Here is a 26,350-nt window from a genome sequence, read left to right on the forward strand (position 1 = left end):
CATTAATAAGCCATCTATTCAAGAGATTGTACTGATTAGGGTTATTTTATTCAACCTTTTGATCTTAACTTTCTTTTATCAGTATTGTAATTACTTCTTACAGTTTCTGAAATACTTCGAGACCAGCTTTCAGGGGACGGCTCATTCTCTTCTTACGCGTGTTGTTTACACAAAAGTCTTGATCACATCATAAAAAATAACATCGTTCAGATCATCTATTATTCAATATTGCCTTTTACTATATTTCTTTGTTGACCTAAAAAGCCCTCAGATTAACTATAACACTCTTCGAAAATCTTAGTGTGGCTAGGATCTAGTATATGAAAGATGCCTTCAGGTTTATGGACTTCAGGATATGAATTCTTTTAATGATGCTTCATTACACTTGCATTGTTTGAAAGAATGTACCGAGGCGTGCATGTTTGGTAAACACAATGAAAGATCATATATTTAACTGTCTATTTTTATGCAATTTGAAGGAAATAAGTAACAAATCTCAGAAGTTTGAATTATATCTAGAATGCCCACAGTCTCCCCAAATTGCCATTGAAAAACCCAATACTTTGCCTTTAAAATGTTATCAAATTGAATATACCTGTTTTGATTACAAATCGCAAGATTTTATATAGAATGTCAAAAACTGTTATATTTTGCACATAATTTATTTGATTTAAAAATCATAACGGTTCTCGCACCAAGAAGATACAACAGAATCATTTACTACATCTTGACCTTAAAATAGTATGTGACAGCGTAAAATATGGTACTTATTTAGCATTGTATTCCTAATTTGGGATTCCGCCGGTCCTATAACACACCAAGTCGTGAAGACAATTTAAATACTGCGCGTTATCGCGGTATGAGAATTTGTCCGCAGGACCTGGTTTGTTAAAGGTCAATAACATGGAAGACAAATGACACAAGAGACTTTACATTAACATTTAAGTTCATAGACAAAAATAGTGGTATGTTCATGGTAAATAAATTTTATAAAGAAAAATGTATATTTACATTCATCCTAAAGTATTTTTTCTATTTTTTGTGCAAAGCAAGTGTTTTATAGCTATTTAGAAGCTAACATGACATACAGTTCTAAACAGTGTGTAGATCTGTCGAAACCTTCAGCAAATATTAATGGACATAAAAAAACCCCAATCAGATTCATGTCAGAGTCAGATTTCCATATAAGAATAGAATGTAATTTTTTCTATCTATACCTATATTTATAATAATAATAATGATTTATTGTATAAAATATCCTTACAATAACCCATAGAATAATGCTTTTGAAATTTTCCAAAATATATAGGGTGAAAAAGTCATATGAAAATGTCTTAGAGTGAAAAAAAAATAATGAAAAAAAGATCGAAAATAAAAAAAACTAAATCAAAATAAATATAACAATTCAGTAATTCCCATTCAACAAAGAAAAAAAATTGTGGTACTAAATACTTATGTTTTTTGTGTTAAGGTGTTAAGTGTTTTGTATGTCAGTGGTCACTTTAGCTTTATATCTATTGCATGAATATAAAAACTCAGAGTTAGACATTAAAATGTTGATCAACAAAAAAAAATAGCAAGACTAATTGACTTACCGAAAATCTCCGGTTCTTGGAAGAAATACCATTTAAACCTCGAAAAATTGTGAAGAAAAGCTTCTTTTTTGCTTCTCCAAAACTAAGTAGAATTGTACAAACGAAAAACAGGACAATGATTTTCATCTGAAATTAATGTGAAAGGGTGATCAAAATATGCTTTTTCTACATTAAAGAAAATTAAACAGAAAGCATATTACCAATACCATGTAATTTTAAATTACTCTTAAAACTGTTAAATCATTAAGTAGAGGAAGGAAGAGAATCAAATTTTAGAATCATATTTGCATTTTCCTAATGACACCTCATTACAATAGCATGATTAAGTACGGTGTCGCAGAGCATACATTTAAGATAAACACGATTTTAAAAAATAGATTTTGTCGGGAGACCTCACTGAACAAATCTCAAATGTTTTATAGAAAGCGCTTTGCTTACCTTCAATTCGACAATTTTATCTAGTAGGGATAAATTTATTGATGTAAACAGTAATGAAATCAGATGAAAACTGGATGGTTTAATATCTAATTTCGAAAATATTAAGTAATTTTTCTTACAAAAGAGCAGTCATTCTTGTCATATAGCAACATGTGTATGGGTTTATTGTCTGCTTAAACCATAAAAAGTTCAACGGATACGGATAAAATGACACAAAAAGTGTTCTGAACATATGCATCTAAATATCAGACCAGTCATGCTATAAAAAGTAATTCGTCGATGTCAGATTACAACTATGTTCAATACACGACAGAAAACTCTTTATATGAATAAACTCGATGAAAAGTAATCATTTTAGTCTCTCTCTCTGTCTCTGTTTCTGTCTCTCTGTCTCTCTCTGTCTCTCTCTCTCTGGATTTTTGAGATGGTTGATGGTTTGTTATTGCCATTTTTTCATTCCACAATTTATATATACATGGATTTCAGTAATCTTATTGTGAAACCCGCCGCTTGGCGATCTATTTTCCACAAACTCTCTTGGATCCACCTTTGTGTATATTCCATACACAAGTTCACTTCAATTATGTAGTCAAATTATTTTGATAGATCACCATTTATCAAGCTCAGTTCAAACCGGCATCTTCCTATATAAAGTGTTCTGTAAATCGCGAACATAAGGAACAGAAAATTATGCCCAGCATATTACTAGTATTATTTCTAAAGCAGAGTTAACTTGAATGAATAAATCGATTTAAATGAGGATACTAATGTTGTATATGACTAATGTTTCATTTCAGAATTTTCTCTTTCAACAGTTTTTATTTTATTGATTCTGTTTCCAATGTTACATAAAATATGTAACATCAAAACCGAAATATCTAATTGCCTGTATATACAAGTAAAACAACTCTCTGCCATTAAGTAAGCTGAATGTTTACTGATTGGTCTGGAAAGCTGACTAAATGGCAGAGCTATGCCATCCAGTCACGTTTCTGTTACCTTTCAGTCACATTTCTGTTGACTGAATGGCTTATGATTGATGTAAATGATTTTACTATTATCGTACGTAGCCATTCACATTATATGTAGTAATATAGTTAAATTCACTTGTGAAAATCCATGATACACATGTTCAAACAGTACTACGTTATCATAAAGAAAAGTTTAAGGAGGCGATGATTTAGGGGCATCTTTACAAAAACTGAATGTTCTTAACCACTTAAAACAGTGGGAGTAACAGAAAACTTATACTAAGTACTTCTTTGGAATCTGAAGGAAGTTTAAATATAGTATTTTAATTTTAATTTAATCATGTCATGGTTACTGATTACATCCTAGTTACAAAATCTGTGAACGATTACGTAAGTTCACTTCGAAATGTTAGATTAAGTTAACTTTATCACCATTTTCTAATAATTTCAATCAACTGAATATCATCCCACTTTTTTCTCAATCTTTGGCAGAACCTAAAAGGAAATGTACATATATAATAGTGAATAAAATTTGAAAAAAAATGACAATAAACAATGAAAATGACAAATAAGAATTGAAAGAAAAATAATATGAAATTGAAATTGTAACTTCATACTGTATCAATTATTTTATATTTCACAGCCAGCAAATCCTAAATATATATACAAAGGGGTGTCTTCAACTTCCAAGAATGAAGAGGATTGATCTTTATAGCTACTATGTTTATGAAACAATAGTGCTTAATCTTCGTAACTACATGGACAATATAATAAACAATTGACTTTTGACTCTATACTGTATGTGACAAAGGCAGTCTGTAAACCCTCACCGCTACAGCAAAGTTAAAACGTCTGCAAGTAAATCATAATAAGGGTCTCCTTTTCATTTTATCGCATTTTTGTGCATATTTTGTCCTTAGTATACAAATCTCATTTACTGGTGTTCCATGCTTCCTCGGTAAACGTTATATTACATAATAATGTGATGTTGAGTCAAATCATGTGTTTGAACAAGAGCGGTGGGTTCGTAAGAAAGTTTCATTATATGTATATGAATGACCGAGTTAGTATACGTTATATATGTTCAATGGATAAGGACCATAATCTGTATCTGATAATGAATAATCAAAAATGTTTAATCGCAGCAGCATTTTTATAACCCCCCCCCTCCAAAAAAAAAAGAGAACCCCAACCCCCCCCCCCCCCCAAAAAAAAACGAAAAAAAAAACCTCAAGTTACTGAAATCTTATGAATTGCATTTTAGTCGTTTTTTGCAATTGTAAGTAATTACTAAAAAGTGAGTATAATTGAGAAAAGTTGTTGGGAGGATATGATTGAAGTAATACTTCATATCCCTTAGTAGAAATGTTCTTGGATAAAAGTTATTCATGAAATGAAATATTACACCAGCTTTTATCTAAATAAATATAAAAAATAATTGAAATGATCAAATCAGCGTTTTTATTATGTTTTAGATATTTTATCCTACATGTAATTATAACCGATCTGGTTAGAGACAACACATGGACTGATACATAGCGTGTCGAGAAGCTTCGGACAGCAACATGTGGAAGGCAATTGCCCAAGCTTTGTGTGCCTCCTGCAAGTGATTTAACGTTTATGTAAGGAATAGACAACACAACCTATATTACGCTTTATTTGCGTTACAAACTTTTCCTTAAAATCCGAATGTTAGCGCAGCAGTGATAACAGGATCAAAAGAGATTTTTAAAACGGCGTTAGATCACTCCGCTGAAATTTGTAAATTAACAAATCACTTCAATTGGAAACTATAAAATGTTGGACCCGACTCCTGATATAATTTTTACATTTTTGTAATATACTAGTGCCAATTGATTGAATCTTATGCAAAAAGACACCTGTTTGTCGATTTAAAATGTATGGTTGAATCTAACTCACTGATTAAATTAAACGTAAAGGGTTTAACACCCTAATGTTTCAGGCACGTAGCATCAGGGGGGGCCAGGGAAAAAATGATTTATCATGGAGGTGGCCCCCCCACTTTTTTGGAAGGAAGTAAAAAATAGGTACGAGAATTAGGAAATGAGTAGTCAAATTGAAGCTACCTCCCCCCCCCCCCCCGCCCCCCCCCCCCCCCCCCCCCCCGGATTAGGAATTTGAGGATTTGGAGGGGAAAAAAATTTGGTAGGGAAGAATTTTTTTTTGGAAGTATAGTTGAGTCTACCCCCCCCCCCCCCCCCCCCACGGATTAGGATTTTGAAGATTTTTGGAAAACTTTAAATTTCCCTTGTTTTGCTTGTCGAGATTTTTTGGATGGGTCTGCCCCCCCCCCCCCCCCACTTTCAAAAACGATGCTACGTGCCTGTGTTTTGGCTTTTTTTTTTAACGAATTTGACTAAAAGATTTGATTATTATTGGTATCAAAAGGGTGTGAATTAACATATATTTGATTGACATTTACTAGGAATGTGAATATATGTCAAGAAAGAGTTGTTTCATAATAATACCCCCCTATATCAACATGTCAAAGTAAATCTGTCAATTGTCTGATAGATTGCACTTTTTTTCTCATGTTTAACGTTACTAGATAACAAACGTGAGGACAATGAAGACGTGTGGTGACTGATTTGGTATTAAATAAAGTTACATGGGCTGTAATTTAAAACCATACAAGAAGGAAGAGCAATCAATTCATTATGAGCTGACATATTTATTATTTTCCAAGTTACAAGCTCAGCAATATTTTTCTTATATCTTACCACTTTGTTGCAGATAGAGAATTGAAAAAAAAACTTGTCCACTTAAATCATACATATTTATTACAGAAGTTTTTTTGTCTTCATTCAGCTGACAGAAAACATATACATTGATTTGCTCATGAGTATGAATGTGATAAATGATCTTTGCAAATTACAAAACGTTCATTGCTAATACACCTTTTAAAGAGAGATAACAGATGGCAGGCCAAAAGACATGTGCGTTTACATTTTATGTAACAGAGATATCGAATAAAGGGTTTTAAATCAAGTGCATTGTACAACTAATGTGTTTTATTCACCAAATAGTTAAGATAAATGAGGTGAATAAGAATATAATGACTTGTTCGGAGTAAATCACGTGCATGAAAACGTTCATTGATTGTCGATGTCTATTTCAAATTAAATGACTTTTTCATTTAATATTTTTGCAATTGTTCGATCTATCAGAGGTAATTAGGACAGAGAATGCTGATTTCTATATAAAATATCTCAAAGAAAAATCATTCAAAAAAGTTGACTGTAGTTGTAGTATGAAGAACTAGAAAAATGTGGTCTGTATTATTTTAGCATGCTCTCTTTGTATGTTGACAGGCACACTTCTAATAAGCTGAAGCAAACCAAGCAACACAATTGTATATCTTGATATATATATTTGTAAATGCTTATACTGGATTTGTACATCATACTAAAAAACTACTTTCGTATAAAATAAAATACATGACTTTAAATACATGGATCAGTTCAAATCAAACAAAATATCGCCAGGGAATAAGAATAACCAGCGCTTCCGTAATTCATGCGTACTTTAACACAAATTTACATATAAATTATCAAAGTAAATATAGATGGTTTCCTTATTTCTGTTCAATTTTTAATTGGTTTTTGATTTAATATCAATGGCAAATCCCCTATATAGTGAATGACACGAAAAACAATAAACAAACAAGTAGTAAATTTTAAAATGAAATAATCTGGATAAAGTCAGACGTTATGTGTGAAAGTAAGATATTACATGTATCATGCCTGCCATAGAAAAGTATGTGGAATATTGTAATTTAGATTTAAATGCGATTATTTTATAAACATATGTATAACTCTCTTCCCGGTGAGAACTACAATGCAACAAAAGAAAGATAATAATCTGGTATTTTTCTGTCTTAACTGTCCAATGACATTTAATAAAGAAGGTCGCGTAAAGATACACAATAATAATCGCAATATCGTTCAAAATGTATATTAATTTTATTTCTGTAACTCAGATTCAGTATCAATTTAATGCTGATGCTGAGTTACAGACCTAAATTTAATGGGTGAAGGTTGTAACCTAAAACGGCTAAAGGACTATGTGCAGTATGGTCTAATATCTGCCCCCAATTTTAGCCAATTTTTAAATAGTGTCAAATGAAAATCAAATTTTCACAAATCACTGTACAGTGGACGCCTATCACTTTAATCTTGATTTTAACCACCCTGGCTCATTGGCAATTTATCTATGACGTCAACTTTATGACCTTATTCCCGCAAATTTGCAAACGGATGAGAATATTCTCATTTTTGCTTTATTTTTTGCATTCGGAAGTATAGAGCGCAGGTCTGCTCAAGTAAGATTTCAACATATGTTTTTCTTCAGATAATTATAAACATTATACTAAAGCTTTATAAAACTTTAATTTTGTGGGCAAAAAATGCATAAAACCGCACATAGTCTTTTGAAACAAAGGAAAACTATTATGCAACTGACCATTGTTATGGACCGGGTCTGGTTCATTGACAAAATATAGTTAATTTGTCGACAAGGAATAGCATGTATGGGCAATGTTTGCAAATATAGTAATTTAATTGCAATTGTGCTTCTTATATGGTTTAAAAGATCATTAGCGTTTGGAGGCAATGGACAGTACCTCCGGAAGTTATAATTGTTTAGAAATTCAGGTATTATAGATAATCCTAAACTAAATAAAAAAGAAAAATAGTTTCGGATGCTGACTGCAAACAAACCCAAAATTTTACTGATGCAGGTATCAGATAAATTTATTTGACGATATCTCATGCAACAAATAAATATTTTGTAATAGCATACTTTGCATAATTTTTTTTCTGTTGATGCATGATTAATTCTAAATAAAAAATTAAATGTACCCATCAATATGATTACGTACAATTCTTTTAATTAGAACTGCAGGTTGAATCATTAATAATGATAAAGCAGGCAAAAGTGAGATGAGCTGAGACAAATGATTTATATCACTACAATTGATGGTTTAAAAAAAATTTCCAAATACGTAATGATGGATAATGCACATTTCTGAAAGAATTGAAATTCTTGCATACTATTCAAAGTGCAATTCAGGTTTAAGCACTATCATAGATTTTCTAAGAATAAGAAAATACAATGAGGTCAGTGTGTATTTAAAGCAGAATTACTAATTTTTCAGACATCATAATGATGAAGCTGCTGCTATGATTTGTTATCTTGATTTTAATCAACAATCAAGAAATAAATATATATTTGGTATAATACAATGCATATCTAGCAAATAGACCAAGGAAACAAGAAATAAAATTACTTTGTTCAAATAAAAAAAGCTTTTTAAAACTAAACAATTTTTATCATTTTGTTCATTTTTTTTACCGAACATTCTAAGCCCCCCTCCTCCAAAAAAATGATATTAGATATGCATTCAATTCCCTTCATGTATAAAAAAGCTTGTTTAATTTAAAAAAAAAAACCTATATTTTTTTCTATTGGCGTAACAGAAATATTTGATTGACTGTATCATAAATTAAATAAATACATCGGTGTATCACGGTTGAATAATTGGGAAAAAGACGAAATGGATGTTTTACACAAACGAAGGAAATATAACTCTTATAAAAAAGTATTTTAGTTACCTCCAAGTAAAAGGATCCCAAACGGAACAATGTTGAATAGGTAGAAAGCATATTTTATTTTACTAATTCTATTTTATATAAATTGCCAATTGATAGTAAAGAAAATTTTATATCAAACCAAGGTAACTTTGATACGCAGTGCAGGAATCGATTCGAATACATTTAACAATCTGCGTATTTTTTTCCCCTGTAAATCGTCTATTTTTACGTTCAGTTTTACATATTTTTTTCTCGATTGATAGAAAAATTATTAAATACAAATATAAAAGATAGATATAAACTTTTGTAGTTTTTATTGAAATCATAACTCAACTGTATAAAATGTCTGAATCATTCATAAAAGTATCACAATGACATTTTATGCAATTAAAGACAAAAAAGTATAAAAAAAAATAACAAGATACTAAATACATATATTCACATTCAATGCTCAAATGAAAATATCAGGATAGGTGATCAAATGTTTATAATGGGTGGCACTTGATGATTTATTTTGAGTTCATTTGGAAACTAATAATATCCCCTTCTGCGGAGACCTCTACGACCAAGGCCCAAAAGTCCGCGGCCACCGAATCGACCAAATCCGGAATTCCATCCGCCAAGTCCGCCACCGATCAATCCGCCCCCGTAATATCCACCTCCCAGTCCGAGTCCACCGTAGTAGTTTCCACCACCCCCGTAGTAGCCACCCCATTGACCTTGGACAACGGAGACAAGGACAAGGGCCATCAAGAGTGCGAAGCAAAAGGATTTCATCTTTGTTGGTGATGTACCTTAAAATTTAAACAATTTGATTAATATCAGAAAGTTAAATCATTGTTGAAACTTTAGACAGAAAAAGCCCCTCCCCGCCCCCTCAAAAGCACAAAAACCCAAAAAAATCAACCGAATAAATAAAAAATATATCAATACATTGTATATCTTGTGGTCGTAAATTAAAGATATTTGTTATTATATTGCCTTTTTTCTATGTTGAACAATAAAGATACTTTTTGTTCCAAAAAATAAGAACATAAATTTGTTTTAAAATATTTGTTAATTATGTCCAATTAATTTTATCCGTCACGAAAACTAAAAATAATGTTTAGAATCCTATTTAGTAACGGTGCAGATATATGTGAAATGCTAAAGCCTGGGCACCGTTAACATGCTCTTTAATGTTATACATGCAGTTATTCTGATCGTCTTTCGTGTTATTCTTATATAATGATTTTTCCTCTCGTATTTTAAATCTACATTTCTTCGATTTGCTTTAACATGTTCATTTGTCTATTAATAAGATACATACGTAGTGATTAAAAAATGCTTTTTAAAGTAATGTAGATGTAATATTTTGAAAATATAAAAAAATTCATAATAACTGTAGTGATAAAATTGAATCTTTACCAATTTATTATAAAACAAAATAACTTACTTTGCTGAGTTACCAAAGATCCGAGGTGTTTCAAGCAAGCGATTGCAATGATTGTTTCGTCTCCCAAATAGTAATATTTATATACATTGGTCAGTATTTCCTTGTATACTCATTCTAAGTGTAAATCTTATTACGCATATCAATGAAACGAATAGTAAACAAAGGAACGATAAAACTACTATGCAAATCGCCATTAATAAAAGTTTCGTCAATGGTCATTGCGGTGGAGCGTCACGTGACCATGTGTGCAACGTCGCGGTCACGCGACACTAAAACCTGTCAGTGCGCCTCGTTAAACCTGACAGGTTAATGTTAGTCAGTTAGCGTGTGATGACCAGTCTTTGATCCAAAACAAACATAGCCCTGTTTTAGATTTGATCGTGTTTGAGGGATTTCCCCATTTTTTAAAGGAAGTACTTCATGACTATCGGCCATCTCGGTACAGCCGCAAAGGCAGAATCAGAACAGGAAATGCCTGCCACACAATGGGGTGTATTTTGTTGTATGTGTATATATATGCTGGACAGGACGTGGTCAGACATAACGCATTCTTACTGCAAACAATTTCTTTTTTAGAGAAAAGGTACGTACACGATTATTCTTATACACTATGATTTTGTTTTGAGAAATATACCCAAAGAATCTAACTTTTTAAAAAAAGGGCCATGCGCCATTTCTATCTAGTAAAACGTTATGACAAATTAAGAAGCCGCTAGGATTTCTCGTTTTTATAGTCTTAGTTTATTTCCTGAGATACTAGGAACATTTTCACTATTTGTTTTTTCATCTTTTCTTGGCTACATTTTCATCAGTATTACATATATGTGATAAATTTACTATAAAAATATCCATGTTTTTCAAATTTAAAGAAGCAGTTCAAATTGAAATGATCTTTACTTTGAATTGATTTTATTTAGAAAACCACCTCAAACATGAAATCTGTCTGCCTCGCTCTCCTTGTGGCCTGCGTCATGGTGTCTACAGCCATAGCAACATACGGGTCTTATGGCCGTGGAGGTTGGGGTGGAAACTACTATGGTGGATACGGACTAGGTGGTGGATACTACGGGGGCGGACTTCTAGGTGGTGGATACGGTGGATATGGTGGATACGGCGGATACGGCGGATATGGAGGATATGGAGGATATGGAGGATATGGTGGATTCGGAGGATTATCCAGACGCGGATATTACTAAATTGTTATATTGATGTAAGTGAGTATATAAGTTTACAAAAGTTTTTTGTTTGTAATTTAACCATTTCACTAGACAAATTGGGATAGATTTGTACCTGTTTTTGTAGACGGGATGTTGTGTCAATAGTTACTTGTGCATAATAAATGATTTTTTTTTCAATTTATAAAAGAGTCCATCAAATTTACAAAATTTAAACCACTTCAACATTTTGAAACCCTTATATGGTTTTATTGTTTTGAGTTATTGTAATATTATGTTCACTGTTAATGCATTTTGATGGATTTTGCTTTTCTTTTTCTTTTTAGATGTGTTGTGAATGGACTCCTGATCTGAACTTTATTTATTGTTTGAAAAGTGAGTGAATAAAATACAAAAAAAATATCAAACCAATGAGTTCTTATATATTATTAAAGCTGATGTCGAGAGTCTTGCTTGAACCGTGGCAAGCTGTTGATAATTAAGGTTTCAAAGAAAGCATTAGAAGAAGTTTTAATTTCAGTTTTTTGTTTTGCCATATGCAAACAGTTTTGATGCCTTTTGTTTTACGTGTTTTTGTAGGAATTTTCAACTATTAAACAGTTGTCTATTATTAAAAAAGTACCAAGTTTCTAAATTATCGTTTGTATTTTCATCATTCTAAACAGAAGTTTTAATATAAAATCCATACTGTTGGCTTTATTTTTGTTCTACTTCTCTAAAGCGACATAGTATAACAGTTATTAAAAAGGTAACATACACTTAAACATTAAAGGGGCATGGCCACGATTTTGGTCAAATTCTATTTTTATGTTTTTATTATTTACAATGCTTTAGAAATGCATTTTTAATGATCAAATAAAAATTGAGAGTCATTCGTAGAGTTATAAGCAGGGCTCACAATTCTTTGTCATGTAAACAAGACTCGTGCCCTGTTTTTGTTTACATAGGTTCAATATACCAGTTAAAAATCTTTTTTCAGCTTATTTGTCTATCTTTTTAATTATTTTAAACATATTTAAACAGTTTCTAACGTTTAACACATTCGTTTTAGAATTAAATTAAATTAAGCTGAAATTTTTACTTCAACGTTCAAAATGTAAATATTGTTTACATAGCGAAGAATTCCAAGCTCTGTAATTCGCTTATAACCCAACAAATGACACTCAAATTTCGGTTGCCTATTAAAAATGCCTTTCGTAGCATTGTAAACATTAAAATCGGAGAAATAATTTTTGACCAAAATCGTGACCATGTTCCTTTAAGCTAGGCACACTAATTTATATCACTCATCGTAAATAGAGAATCGATATATATTAACAAAGTAAACTCAGTACCCAGTTTGTTTGATCCTGAAGTTTTACTCATTCCCTTTTTGCCAAATTTGATAATGTTGAGACCAGAGAAAAAAAAATAGACTAGCTCTAAAAACATTTAAAAATTGCAGTCCGACGTCAAAGTATGGCATTAACTCCCACTTGCTCCCGATTTCGAAATAAGCTTAAAATCTGTAATATGTTACCTATGCAGCCGATATGGTGAATGCTTTTTTATTGTTGTAAACAATAGAAAGCATAAAGGTACAATCCATACTCTTTCTATATCCAGATCAAAAGATTCTCCTTATTTTTGAACAGAGAACTATAAACTTATATAGGTTGTAAAAAATTGTATAGAATATTGCAATCGTGTTGCATTATCAATTTCTTATTCTATTATTATATCAGTGAGAATTCGTCTGCTAAACAACTCGAGTTTTTTCGGACGGTTGTATTTCCATTCTTGGAACGACAGCCTTTGTTGATTTTTTATAAATGTAAAGTGTAAATGCTCAAATATAATTAATGCACAATTTTTACTAATACTGAATCATGCCCGGTTGTACCTTTCGGTATCATATGTCTATATCCGTATACCTTTAACTATTTAATGACTAGAGTTAGACGTCAAACAATTTTTCCCTATTATACGGTTTATTTTTAAATGAATAGATTTGAAAGATTTTTGCCTTCAAAGTTCATTATTTATTCATTATTCTCTATAGTAATTAATGACTATATGTCAACGGATCTATCCAATTTTCCGACTACGACAAAGAGCACACGGCGGGTGTAACAGGTCAGCAGAGGATGCTAATGTTTTAAAAGGTCCGTGGTGTTTCCGCCTGTTTTGTATTTTTTCGTTGGTCTTTTTATTTCGACACTTCTAGTAATTACCACTTTTCATTAAAATGAAAATTTTAACAAATTGTTTTCAATTGTTTTAAATATTTTATTCAAATCAAAAACAAGTTATTAAAAAGTAAAATGTCATAACATATTGTAGCAGAATCACATGGACAGGTGTGGGAGTATTTGCTTCAATACATGCAATTTAAGACAATAGGCGGTAACAAAACATTCAACATTCACACTAAAAATGATATTAAATAATGATTAATTATCAAAAAGTTCAAAATGGGTGTTGTTGGATGATCATGACTGAAGTTTGTGAGTTTTTCACATAAAAATTAATAATATCCTCTTCTACCGAGACTTCTACGTCCAAGACCCAAAAGTCCGCCGCCACCGAGTCGTCCAAATCCGGAATTCCATCCGCCGAGTCCGCCACCGATCAATCCACCCCCGTAATATCCACCTCCCAGTCCGTGTCCACCGTAGTAGTTTCCACCACCCCCGTAGTAGCCACCCCACTGACCTTGGACAACGGAGACCAGGACACAGGCCATCAAGAGTGCGATGTATACAGATTTCATGTTTGTTGGTGATGTACCTATAAAGAATAAGGACAATTTCTTTTATTAAATCATGATTAGGGTAAAACATACAATATGCTAACCAATTTAATGTTTGTAAGCACAAGCCGTACAACATTATACAATGCAAGAATAATTTAAATGCTAAAAAGTCAGTTTCATGAATATACACAACATATGTCAAGAAACAATCAGCTTTTTGTTTTTAGCAGTAACTCTTTGAAAAAAGAAAATAAAAAAGGAACAAATAAACCGAATATTGCAAGGTTGACTGCAAACCAATTTCTGCCATTTAAGTAAGTATCATATGAAAATTAAATAGGTAAATCTGTAGTGAAGTTTTCTAATTTTGTTGAATACATGTGAGTAAAACTTACCTTGTATAGCTATCTTACGATTTCAAGTGTTTCAAGCAAGCTGTTAGATGATAAGTTTATCTCAGATTGCACAGTTTATATACCGTGCTAACAATTTCCGTGTTCTATAATTATATTTACTATTACGCATGCTAGTGAAAAAAGTACATTAAAGACAGTAAAAATCTACGCAGATCATCATAAACAAACCGACTATTCAATGGTCAATACGGTGATGTGTCACGTGACTAAATGTGCCACGTCACGGCCATGCGACATAAAAATCTGTCAGGGAGCATCGTTAAATCGGCGAGGTCATTGTTTCTCCATTAGATTTGATGACCAATCTTTAGATATGAAGAAACATAGTTCTGTTTTAGATCAAGTTTTCTGATACGGTTTTCCCCAATTTTACAGGAAGTACCTTTACAACAATTGACCATATCGATAAAAAAATCTAAAATGTCAAACCAGAAGAGGGAACTACTACATACTGCATGATTTGTTACCAGTTTTCCTAGATCTAAATATATGTTTATACTTATCAGACCATAACTGTTATAATAACATGTCTAATAATGTTCTCGTAGAGAAAAGGATGTAATAAATGAATTACAATTAGAATTTGTTCTTTTTAAAAATACAATGAACATTTATCACAAATTTTAGAATATTATACTTTTTGGAGAATTTTTTTTGGTGGAAATTATTGAGTCACATTATGTCCGTCGTAACGTTATGTCCGCCATTTATTTTTATAGTCTAATTATATAAATATTCCTTTGTGGAAAATAAAAAAAAATCAGAGAAAAGAAGAAAAAAAAACTAAAATATTTTTTATTCGTGAACACATTTAATTAAAAATGTTCATTGTTAAAATGGCTGTGTTTCAATGACCATATCAATTATTTTTTATCTGTTATACTTTTTAACGCTGTATATTTTAGCACATCAGGTAACGTCTGTCAAACGGCTATTGCTTTTTTCCTAAAAAAAATCCATATCCATTTGACAGACATATTAATGAAAGTTTTGATAAATTGATTTATAAAAAAAATTTGAAACGATTTGCGCATCCTCTAAAAAAATATTTTTATTTCTTTTGAATTGAAAAAATACATTATCAAATCTAGCTATATAGACAAAGACTTACAAAGTTATGTAACGAAAATATGTGATTTCTAAAAAGTCATTGAGATTTATACGTTTTTTAAAACATATTGGGTCGTATTATACTCGGGAATTTGAAACGGTTAAGCGAAGTGAACAATGCTTTATTAATGATCTTATTGCACCATTCTTATTAAAAATGAAGAAATAATATCATACAGGCTAACCACAAAAAAGTAATTTCAAAATTTGAAATTTATGGTTTTTTGGTATATTTAAAACTTAACAACCATCCATGCTCAATTCTTGTAATTGTGATGAAGCTGAAACAATGAAGACTTAGAGTTATCGAACTTGATCCAGCTAATTTGATGCAAAGGGCAAAAATAAAGCATAGTCCCTTATTCCAGTGTAATCTAAAATTATAAGTGTTGCATATTATACCGTCATATTATTACATGTATTAAATATTATTGTCAGCTTCATCTCCGTTCATGAAAAAAATATTTTAAAATGCTAAAAATATAAATATTCCTTATAAAGGTCTCCGCAACAACTCAATAGTCAGAACAGTAGATAAAGATATCTAAATTCATCAAACATCACATTTCATTGGTACATGTTTTGCAAACTCTGTTTTATACGAGGTCTACATTATATTAGTGCGTGTAAACTTCCTCGCCAAATGATTTCTTTTAACACGCGTATTACTATACTACTACTTTGTTATATTATTGATGCATGTGACTCAGTGTGTGTACCAGTTACCGTCAATACAAAATAAGAATTTCAAATACCTATTTAATACCCAGTGCTTTTCTATATAAGAAAAAAAATCGACAGATATATCATTTTTATGTTTGAGAGCAGTATTGTTAATCTAAAAACCACATAAAATTGTTTGTCACTATGAATGTATTAGTATTTAAGTATTTACATATAGGATCTTCAAAACCTATTGCATTATATATTACCAGAGAATCATTCCACTGACAAATTTTTATTTTTTATTTGGTATAATTCTCATCAAAACATATTGCTTTTTTTTGTTTTTAAAAACAGTTTACAACATTAGAAAAAATAGCTGCTTAGACACCACAGCTTAAAGTTTTCCCTATATTTTACCAGCCGCCTAAATATTTATGTTTTGAATGAACATGCGTATGTCTGCTTTTATAACAGTTTTGTTATTGAGATTGAATAATTTTTTATCTATTCAAAATAGATGCATACAAGAAATGAATACAAAATTTCGTATTGTGAAAGAGCATGTATACTTCTTCTTTTATAACAATTCTGCAATAATGAAAAGTGTTAACTTTTAATAAATTCAAAATAGATACATACAAGTAAAGGATATAAAATCTAGGTCCGCTCACCCAACCTTTTGAATTCATTATGTATTTAACGTCACAATGTTCACATTGATCAACGTTGACGTAAAGGCTACTTTACAAACGATTGAATGCATTTTTAGGAGGCCGCTTTTTTTAGGCGGAAAAACTTTGTTATATTTTCCGCACTTCGAAGCAGATTTAAAAAATACTAGAATATAATTCTTCTGTAATATAAGATTAGTAATATCATTTTCTACCTTATTTGAAAAAAAAAACAAAACAAAATTCTTCCGTCTGGCTTTTAGTGGTGGCATCTCAAATATTAAAACAAACCAAACTTTGCTTTGAATTTGAAGCATTACGAATAGAGTTTGGTAAAATGGATTCATTAAAAAAATAAGGAAAGTATCCTCGACAATAGCTGAATTCAGTGTATAAAATTTCAACGGCGTAAATTTTTATATTTTTATGCTATTTCTTATAACGTATTCCTACAAACCTTCATTTGATCATAACGTCATAAAACGATATGGCATTGCTTCCCTACCTCACAACGGAAATAAAGTTTAAAATAAAAAAAAAGTCCTTAAAAATTTAAATATTTTTATCTGTATTTTTTTTTTACCATGTTCGAATTTTGAAGAAAAATCAGTATAGAAGTATAAATACACTGTATAAAACTAAAATGCGCTAAAATGTGGGCAATGAAATCTAAAGTCGGTTTCCTTAAAGGTGAATTAGAGGTTGTTTAAAGAAACTAGGACACTCAGGAGTACTTATTCTTTATGTAAATAGTGATATGAATATCCCTTAAATAACATTTTAACTCATAATATGTACTATTTAGAACTTGCTCAATCAAGTTTTACGTCCAGTGTGGTTCTAGGAAAGATCTCAAAAATGTAAAAACAAAATATGACATACAAAATGACAGTTACACAGACGAACGCAGGACAGATTTGTTCATAAAAACTCACTTTAGCTTTCTGCTTAGGTGAGGTCATAACAATAATCTTACATGTACAAGTATAGATAATCAGAGAATAACATACTCTCATATGTTTAGTTTAACTGGTCAAATTTTGGCATTGTGGTTTTACAAAAATGAATGCTAGTAAAACAAAATAGTAAATGTATTTCCTTGAAACTTGAAAAACCATTCTAAGAGGATTAAAACACTACTGTTGCACTTCAGGTGCAAAAACTGGTCATTGTGCGTATACGTTCAAACGAGTTACTCTGACAGATTTTATTGTCTTTAGACCGTGACATTGCACATTAAGCACCTTGACGCACCACATCAATGACCAATGACTAGACATTCTATTTACAATGATTTTTTACGTGGAAGGTTTATTTATATTAATTGTAGGCGTAATACAAACGAGATTATAGGAACGCGGAAATAAATACCATGGTATATATATTTTGGACAATTTGTAAACTTCTTCACTACTGTTGCACTAGCTTGTTTTAAACATTTAAGTTCTTTGGATAACTCCAAAAAGTAAGTACATGTATTTTTTTCTCATCCAACAGACAAAAGTAAGTACATGTACTTTTTTTTCTCATTCAACAAACGTTTGGTATAAATATTTTAGAAGAAAACTATTAAATAATTATAACTTAAGAGAATTTGATCAACGCTAAATTTCTGTTTAAAAAAAAATAATAGTTATAAAGTGTGCAAGCCGGTTTGTTCATTTTGAAATCTTTATATTTGCAAGTATGCTTCCATATATGGACCTTTAAAATAGCGAAAACGTTCAATTCTGTATGAATGTTTTCATAACGTCACAATGATCACAGCACGCGCTTTTCGCTTGGATTATTGTTATTATAAAATCTCGGTAATTTGAACAGTTCTGAACGATTTGTCTTTTTCAAACAGCAATATTAGTAATCTCTTTTTGTATTTTAGAAATCAACAACAATTTTAAAAAAGTTAATCGGGATATGAAGTTGGTTGGTACGTGATCAAATCTACCGAGAATCCCTTCGGGCTTCACAGGATTTGATCACGTGAGAAATTTACTTCATATCCCGGTGAAATTTTTACATTGCTGTTGATTTCTTAAATACAAAAAAGAGACATGCAGATCTTAAGCTTCTTTTTGATCACTGCAAAACCAAGCAATATTTTTTTCATGCCTTACATGCACCAGTATACATGAAAATGATGTCCGATAAAATGTTTTTACTATTTTTGCACTGTTTAATATAGATCTCTGGACAATATAAACTTAAGACTATTTAGTTTCATTTCAAGCAAAAATTATTCTTTTTATTAAGTATGGCTTTCTATTATGATACTTTTTAATTTGATTTAAAGTGTATTATTACTTTCAATTAATAACGGAATTTTGAACCGAAATTTATTTCCAATAAAAGTGGTAATTTCCATACAGTCGACAAATGTTATTTTACTAAGAAGCGTTTTCTTTTTGTAATTCAAGTATGTGTGCATTTTTTCTCAATATTTATATTTATCGTTTCTGTAACCGAAACTCGTTTTCCTTGAAGGTACATCACCAACAAAGATGAAATCTGTATGCATCGCACTCATGATGGCCCTTGTCCTGGTCTCCGTTGTCCAAGGTCAATGGGGAGGCTACTACGGGGGTGGTGGAAACTACTACGGTGGACACGGACTGGGAGGTGGATATTACGGGGGCGGATTGATCGGTGGTGGACTCGGCGGATGGAATTCCGGATTTGGTCGATTGGGTGGCGGTGGACTTCTCGGTCTTGGACGTAGAAGTCTTGGAAGAAGAGGATATTATTAGTCTCATGTTTACTTCACATAACGAACTTCACTGAAATCACTGTGTTGACATTAATCCAAATCATGAGTGACAGCCATCACAGACTTTGATCATCAGTCATTTATTTAATATATCATTTCTCGTTTGTTGTACGTTATGATTACTTTTTATTTATATTTGTTATTATATAAAACAAGATATTTCATTAAATGTTTTGAATGGAATGCAATGCTTTTTAAAATGTATATTAAGTTGATGAAATAAATGATAAAACAAACACATGTTTCCTATCATTTTTATTCACTTTATTTTTTAATACCAGTCAAGCATCTTTTTTACTTTGGTTATTAGCAAGAAATAAAATAATGATATATGGTCTGCCTCATTTTTCCCATATTTCTTTTTGTTTAGGCTAAAATCTTTTAATAAAAACATAGAAGTGTAGAAAAAACCACGTATATTCTTTCTGTTTACGTCATCATTCTTTCAGTGTGTTACATAAAAGCGTATACGTTTAATGTAAAACAGTACTTTGAAAATCCTTTAAAGATATTAATTACAATTTTGATCCTATCCGATGACTTTGGTTTAATGGTTTTTTTTTAGATCAAATTTGGTAGATTTTGAAACTCTGATTTGGTTAAAACTATCTGAGTATCTTACCTTTTAAATATTAAATTCGGTTCGGTTTGCTTTATTTAATAGGGCAACATGTCAAAATAAAATTAAAAGTTATGAACTAAGAATGAAAACAGAATCTTGAATCAATATTAGTCAAGGAATTATTTCAGATTTTTATTAGAAGGAAATTAAAAAAAATAGAAACAAATGCCATAAAACTTCAAATTATAAAACTCTTTTAACACAAGGATTTTATTCGGTATATCGCGAAGACCGCCTCAGAAATATATGTTTATATAGACAAATTCAAAATAATTAGAAAGAGGATATAAAAATGAAATCAATAATCTATTATTGAAAAAAGCAATCACTTTTCCGATGATAGTTCTTTTAGAAACTAAAGAGAGCACTTAAACCTCACCGGTACTTATAGCAGGCACATCAGTGTACAACAGTTAGCAAAAATAATAACACTAGTGCACAATGTATCCAAACCTGACCACTATTTAGGCATAGTACATGTACAACACAACACTATTATTTTAAATATTATATTTCGCAAACACGCTTTGCAGTCGTTATCACATACATACATTTTAACCAAATGAAAATATTGGAAAACTATGGCTTGCATAACATCACTTACCATCAATGATGAACCTTAATAATGTTTAACACATTCTTATTCTTGATAACAACGTTAACACACATTTGTCCTTGTTCTGAATATTAGTGGTGTGTTTTGTTGAAACATATTCTAATTGTATAAACAATCATGCATCGTTTAAGAAATTGATCATGCATGTGTATGTAGAGCATGCTTTTGAATTAGGTATAAGTTGAAAAGCATAAACATTATAAGCAAATGATGATAGTGAATTGCTACATTAGTAAAGAATGGAAAAAAAAATCATCACTTTTATCGTATCGTTTTGTTGCTATGTTGCAACTGTAGTTAATGGATAAAAAGCCATCACTATATCTAAATGTCGAGTGAAAGGTCAGGTTAAGTGATTTATTCTTTTCCTGCATAAGCTTTAAAAAATGCTTCATTTGAATTCAAAAATAAGTTAGCCAATATTGAAGCAAAATGCTCAAATATAATTAATGCACAATTTTTACTATTACTGAATCATGCCCGGCTGTACCTTTCGGTATCATATGTCTATATCCGTATACCTTTAACTATTTAATGACTAGAGTTAGACATCAAACAATTTTTCCCTATTATACGGTTTATTTTTAAATGAATAGATTTGAAAGATTTTTGCCTTCAATGTTCATTGTTTATTCATTATTCTCTATAGTAATTAATGACTATAGGTCTACGGATTTATCCAATTTTCCGACTACGACAAAGAACACACGGCGGGTGTGACAGGTCATCAGAGGATGCTTACTCTTTCACGGCATCTGATCCTTCCTCTAATTTCTGTAGAGGTCCGTGGTGTGTCCTGTTTTGTATTTTTTCGTTGGTCTTTTTATTTCAACACTTTTAGTTATCACCACATTTCATTAAAATGAAAATTTTAACAAATTGTTTTCAATTGTTTTAAATCTTTTATTCAAATCAAAAACAAGTTATTAAAAATAAAATGTCATAACATATTGTAGCAGAATCACATGGACAGGTGTGGGAGTATTTGCTTCAATACATGCAATTTAAGACAATAGGCGGTAAAAAATATTCAACATTCACACTAAAAATGATATTAAATAATGATTAATTATCAAAAAGTTCAAAATGGGTGATGCTGGATGATCATGACTGAAGTTAGTGAGTTTTTCACATAAAAATTAATAATATCCTCTTCTACCGAGACTTCTTCGTCCAAGACCCAAAAGTCCGCCGCCACCGAGTCGTCCAAATCCGGAATTCCATCCTCCGAGTCCGCCACCGATCAATCCACCCCCGTAATATCCACCTCCCAGTCCGTGTCCACCGTAGTAGTTTCCACCACCCCCGTAGTAGCCACCCCACTGACCTTGGACAACGGAGACCAAGACACAGGCCATCAAGAGTGCGATGTATACAGATTTCATGTTTGTTGGTGATGAACCTATAAAGAATAAGGACAATTTCTTTTATTAAATCATGATTAGGGTAAAACATACAATATGCTAATCAATTTAATGTTTGTAAGCACAAGCCTTACAACCTTATACAATGCGAGAATAATTTAAATGCTAAAACGTCAGTTTCATGAATATACACAACATATGTCAAGAAACAATCAGCTTGTTGTTTTTAGCAGTAACTCTTTGAAAAAAGAAAACTAAAAAGGAACAAATAAACAGAATATTGCAAGGTTGACTGCAAACCAATTTCTGCCATTTAAGTTAATATCCTATGAAAATTAAATAGGTAAATCTGTAGTGAAGTTTTCTAATTTTGTTGAATACATGTGAGTAAAACTTACCTTGTAGAGCTATCTTACGATTTCAAGTGTTTCAAGCAAGCTGTTAGATGATAATTTTATCTCAGATTGCACAGTTTATATACAGTGCTAATAATTTCCGTGTTCTTTTATTATATCTACTATTACGCATGCTAGTGAAAAAAGTACATTAAAGACAGTAAAAATCTACGCAGATCATCGTAAACAAACCGACTATTTAATGGTCAATACCGTGATGTGTCACGTGACTAAATGTGCCACGTCACGGCCTTGCGACATAAAAATCTGTCAGGGAGCATCGTTAAATCGGCGAGGTCATTGTTTCTCAATTAAATTTGATGACCAATCTTTAGATATGAAGAAACATAGTCCTGTTTTAGATAAAGTTTTCTGATACGGTTTTCCCCAATTTTACAGGAAGTACCTTTACAACAATTGACCATATCGATAAAAAAATCTAAAATGTCAAACCAGAAGAGGGATGTACTACATACTGCATGATTTGTTACCAGTTTTCCTAGATCTAAATATATGTTTGTACTTATCAGACCATAACTGTTATAATAACATGTCTAATAATGTTCTCGTAGAGAAAAGGAGGTAATAAATGAATTACAATTAGAGTTTGTTCTTTTTAAAAATACAATGAACATTTATCATAACTTTTAGAATATTATACTTTTTGGAGATTTTTTTTTGGTGGAAATTATTGAGTCACATTATGTCCGTCGTAACGTTATGTCCGCCATTTATTTTTTCTAGTCTAATTATATAAATATGCTTATGTGGAAAATAAAAAAAAAAATCAGAGAAAAGAAGAAAAAAAAAACTAAAATATTTTTTATTCGTGAAAACATTTAATTAAAAACGTTCATTGTTAAAATGGCTGTGTTTCAATGACCATATCAATTATTTTTTATCTGTTATACTTTTTAACGCTGTATATATTAGCACATCAGGTATCGTCTGTCAAACGGCTATTGCTTTTTTCCTAAAAAAAAATCTATATCCATTTGACAGACATATTAATGAAAGTTTTGATAAATTGATTTATAAAAAAAATTTGAAACGATTTGCGCATCCTCTAAAAAAATATTTTTATTTCTTTTGAATTGAAAAAATACATTATCAAATCTAGCTATATAGACAAAGACTTACAAAGTTATGTAACGAAAATATGTGATTTCTAAAAAGTCATTGAGATTTATACGTTTTTTAAAACATATTGGGTCGTATTATACTCGGGAATTTGAAGCGGTTAAGCGAAGTGAACAATGCTTTATTAATGATCCTATTGCACCATTCTTATTAAAAATAAAGAAATAATATCATACAGGCCAACCACAAAAAAGCAATTTCAAAATTTGAAATTCATGGTTTTTTGGTATATTTAAAACTTAACAACCATCCATGCTCAATTCTTGTAATCGTGATGAAGCTGAAACAATGAAGACTTAGAGTTATCGAACTTGATCCAGCTAATTTGATGCAAAGGGCAAAAATAAAGCATAGTCCCTTATTCCAGTGTAATCTAAAATTATAAATGTTGCATATTATACCGTCATATTATACCATGTATTTAACATTATTGTCAGCTTCATCTCCGTTCATGAAAAAAATATTTTAAAATGCTAAAAATATAAATATTCCTTATAAAGTTCTCCGCAACAACTCAATAGTCAGAACAGTAGATAAAGATATCTAAATTCATCAAACATCACATTTCATTGGTACATGTTTTGCAAAATCTGTTTTATACGAGGTCTACATTATATTAGTGCGTGTAAACTTCCTCGCCAAATGAGCGCAATGATTTCTTTTAACACGCGTATTACTATACTACTACTTTGTTATATTATTGATGCATGTGACTCAGTGTGTGTACCAGTTACCGTCAATACAAAATAAGAATTTCAAATACCTATTTAATACCCAGTGCTTTTCTATATAAGAAAAAAAAACCGTCAGATATATTATTTTTATGTTTGAGAGCAGTATTGTTAATCTAAAAACCACATAAAATTGTTTGTCACTATGAATGTATTAGTATTTAAGTATTTACATGTAGGATCTTCAAAACCTATTGCATAATATATTACCAGAGAATCATTCCACTGAAAATTTTTTATTTTTTATTTGGTTTAATTCTTATCAAAACATATTGCTTTTTTTTTTTTAAACATTTTACAACATTAGAAAAAATAGCTGCTTAGACACCACAGCTTAAAGTTTTCCCTATATTTTACCAGCCGCCTAAATATTTATGTTGTGAATGAACATGCGTATGTCTGCTTTTATAACAGTTTTGTTATTGAGATTGAATATTTTTTTATCTATTCAAAATAGATGCATACAGGAAATGAATACAAAATTTCGTATTGTGAAAGAGCATGTATACTTCTTCTATTATAACAATTCTGCAATAATGAAAAGTGTTAATTTTTAATAAATTCAAAATAGATACATACAAGTAAAGGATATAAAATCTGGGTCCGCTCACCCAACCTTTTGAATTCATTTATGTATTTAACGTCACAATGTTCACATTGATCAACATTGACGTAAAGGCTACTTTACAAACGATTGAATGCAACTTTAGAAGGCCGCTTTTTTTTTAGGCGGAAAAACTAAAATAGTAAAACTCTCTTTTTTTAAACCATACGTCATTTAAACCAACTAAACTAATTTATTTGCGAAATTTTAAGAAAATCGACCATCTGGTTCTTTTTAGGGACCATCTCAAAATAAGGGAGCATTTACTATAGGATTATATTTGAAATTGTTATATTTTCCGCACTTCGAAGCAGATTTAAAAAATACTAGAATATAATTCTTCTGTAATATAAGATTAGTAATATCATTTTCTACCTTATTTGAAAAAAAAAATTCTATCGTCTGGTTTTTAGTGGTGGCATCTCAAATATTAAAACAAACCAAACTTTGCTTTGTATTTGAAGCATTACGAATAAAGTTTGGTATAATGAATTCATTAAAAAAACGGAAAGTATCCTCGACAATAGCTGAATTCAGTGTATACAATTTCAACGGCGTAAATTTTTATATTTTTTATGCTATTTCTTATAACGTATTCCTACAAAGCTTCATTTGATCATAACGTCATAAAACAATATGGCATTGCTTCCCTACCTCACAACGGAAATATAGTTTAAAATAGAAAAAAAAGTCCTTAAAAGTTGAAATATTTTTATCTGTATTTTTTTTTTACCATGTTCGAATTTTGAAGAAAAATCAGTATAGAAGTATAAACACACTGTATAAAACTAAAATGCGCAAAAACGTGGGCAATGAAATCTAAAGTCGGTTTCCTTAAAGGTGAATTAGAGGTTGTTTAAAGAAACTACGACACTCAGGAGTACTTACTCTTTATGTAAATATTGATATGAATATCCCTTAAATAACATTTTAACTCATAATATGTACTATTTAGAACTTGCTCAATCAAGTTTTACGTCCAGTGTGGTTCTAGGAAAGATCTCAAAAATGTAAAAACAAAATATGACATACAAAATGACAGTTAAACAGACTAACGCAGGACAGATTTGTTCATAAAAAACTCACTTTAGCTCTCTGCTTAGGTGAGGTCATAACAATAATCTTACATGTACAAGTATAGATAATCAGAGAATAACATACTCTCATATGTTTAGTTTAACTGGTCAAATTTTGGCATTGTGGTTTTACAAAAATGAATGCTAGTAAAACAAAATAGTAAATGTATTTCCTTGAAACTTGAAAAAAAACCATTCTAAGAGGATTATAACAC

At 30.8% G+C, this 26,350-nt stretch overlaps 4 long non-coding RNA genes across 4 annotated transcripts; 2 read left to right on the forward strand and 2 right to left on the reverse strand.

Moving 5' to 3' along the window:
* Nucleotides 1–8,874: 8,874 nt before the first annotated feature.
* LOC128172268 (uncharacterized) lies at nt 8,875–10,248 on the reverse strand. Its single transcript, XR_008242229.1, has 2 exons — nt 10,052–10,248; nt 8,875–9,410 (listed from the first exon to the last, which is right to left on the reverse strand). It is a non-coding gene; the product is annotated as an uncharacterized LOC128172268 (long non-coding RNA).
* Nucleotides 10,249–10,454: 206 nt separating this feature from the next.
* Nucleotides 10,455–11,693, forward strand: LOC128172265 (uncharacterized). Its single transcript, XR_008242226.1, has 3 exons — nt 10,455–10,634; nt 10,969–11,261; nt 11,553–11,693. It is a non-coding gene; the product is annotated as an uncharacterized LOC128172265 (long non-coding RNA).
* Nucleotides 11,694–13,470: 1,777 nt separating this feature from the next.
* On the reverse strand, nt 13,471–14,468 carry LOC128172271 (uncharacterized). Its single transcript, XR_008242231.1, has 2 exons — nt 14,356–14,468; nt 13,471–13,995 (listed from the first exon to the last, which is right to left on the reverse strand). It is a non-coding gene; the product is annotated as an uncharacterized LOC128172271 (long non-coding RNA).
* A 3,690-nt stretch (nt 14,469–18,158) lies between these two features.
* On the forward strand, nt 18,159–19,823 carry LOC128172266 (uncharacterized). The gene is made up of 2 exons (XR_008242227.1): nt 18,159–18,288; nt 19,305–19,823. It is a non-coding gene; the product is annotated as an uncharacterized LOC128172266 (long non-coding RNA).
* The last annotated feature ends 6,527 nt before the right edge of the window (nt 19,824–26,350 follow it).

Source organism: Crassostrea angulata, chromosome 2 (assembly GCF_025612915.1).
Source record: "Crassostrea angulata isolate pt1a10 chromosome 2, ASM2561291v2, whole genome shotgun sequence".
NCBI lineage: Eukaryota > Metazoa > Mollusca > Bivalvia > Ostreida > Ostreidae > Magallana > Magallana angulata.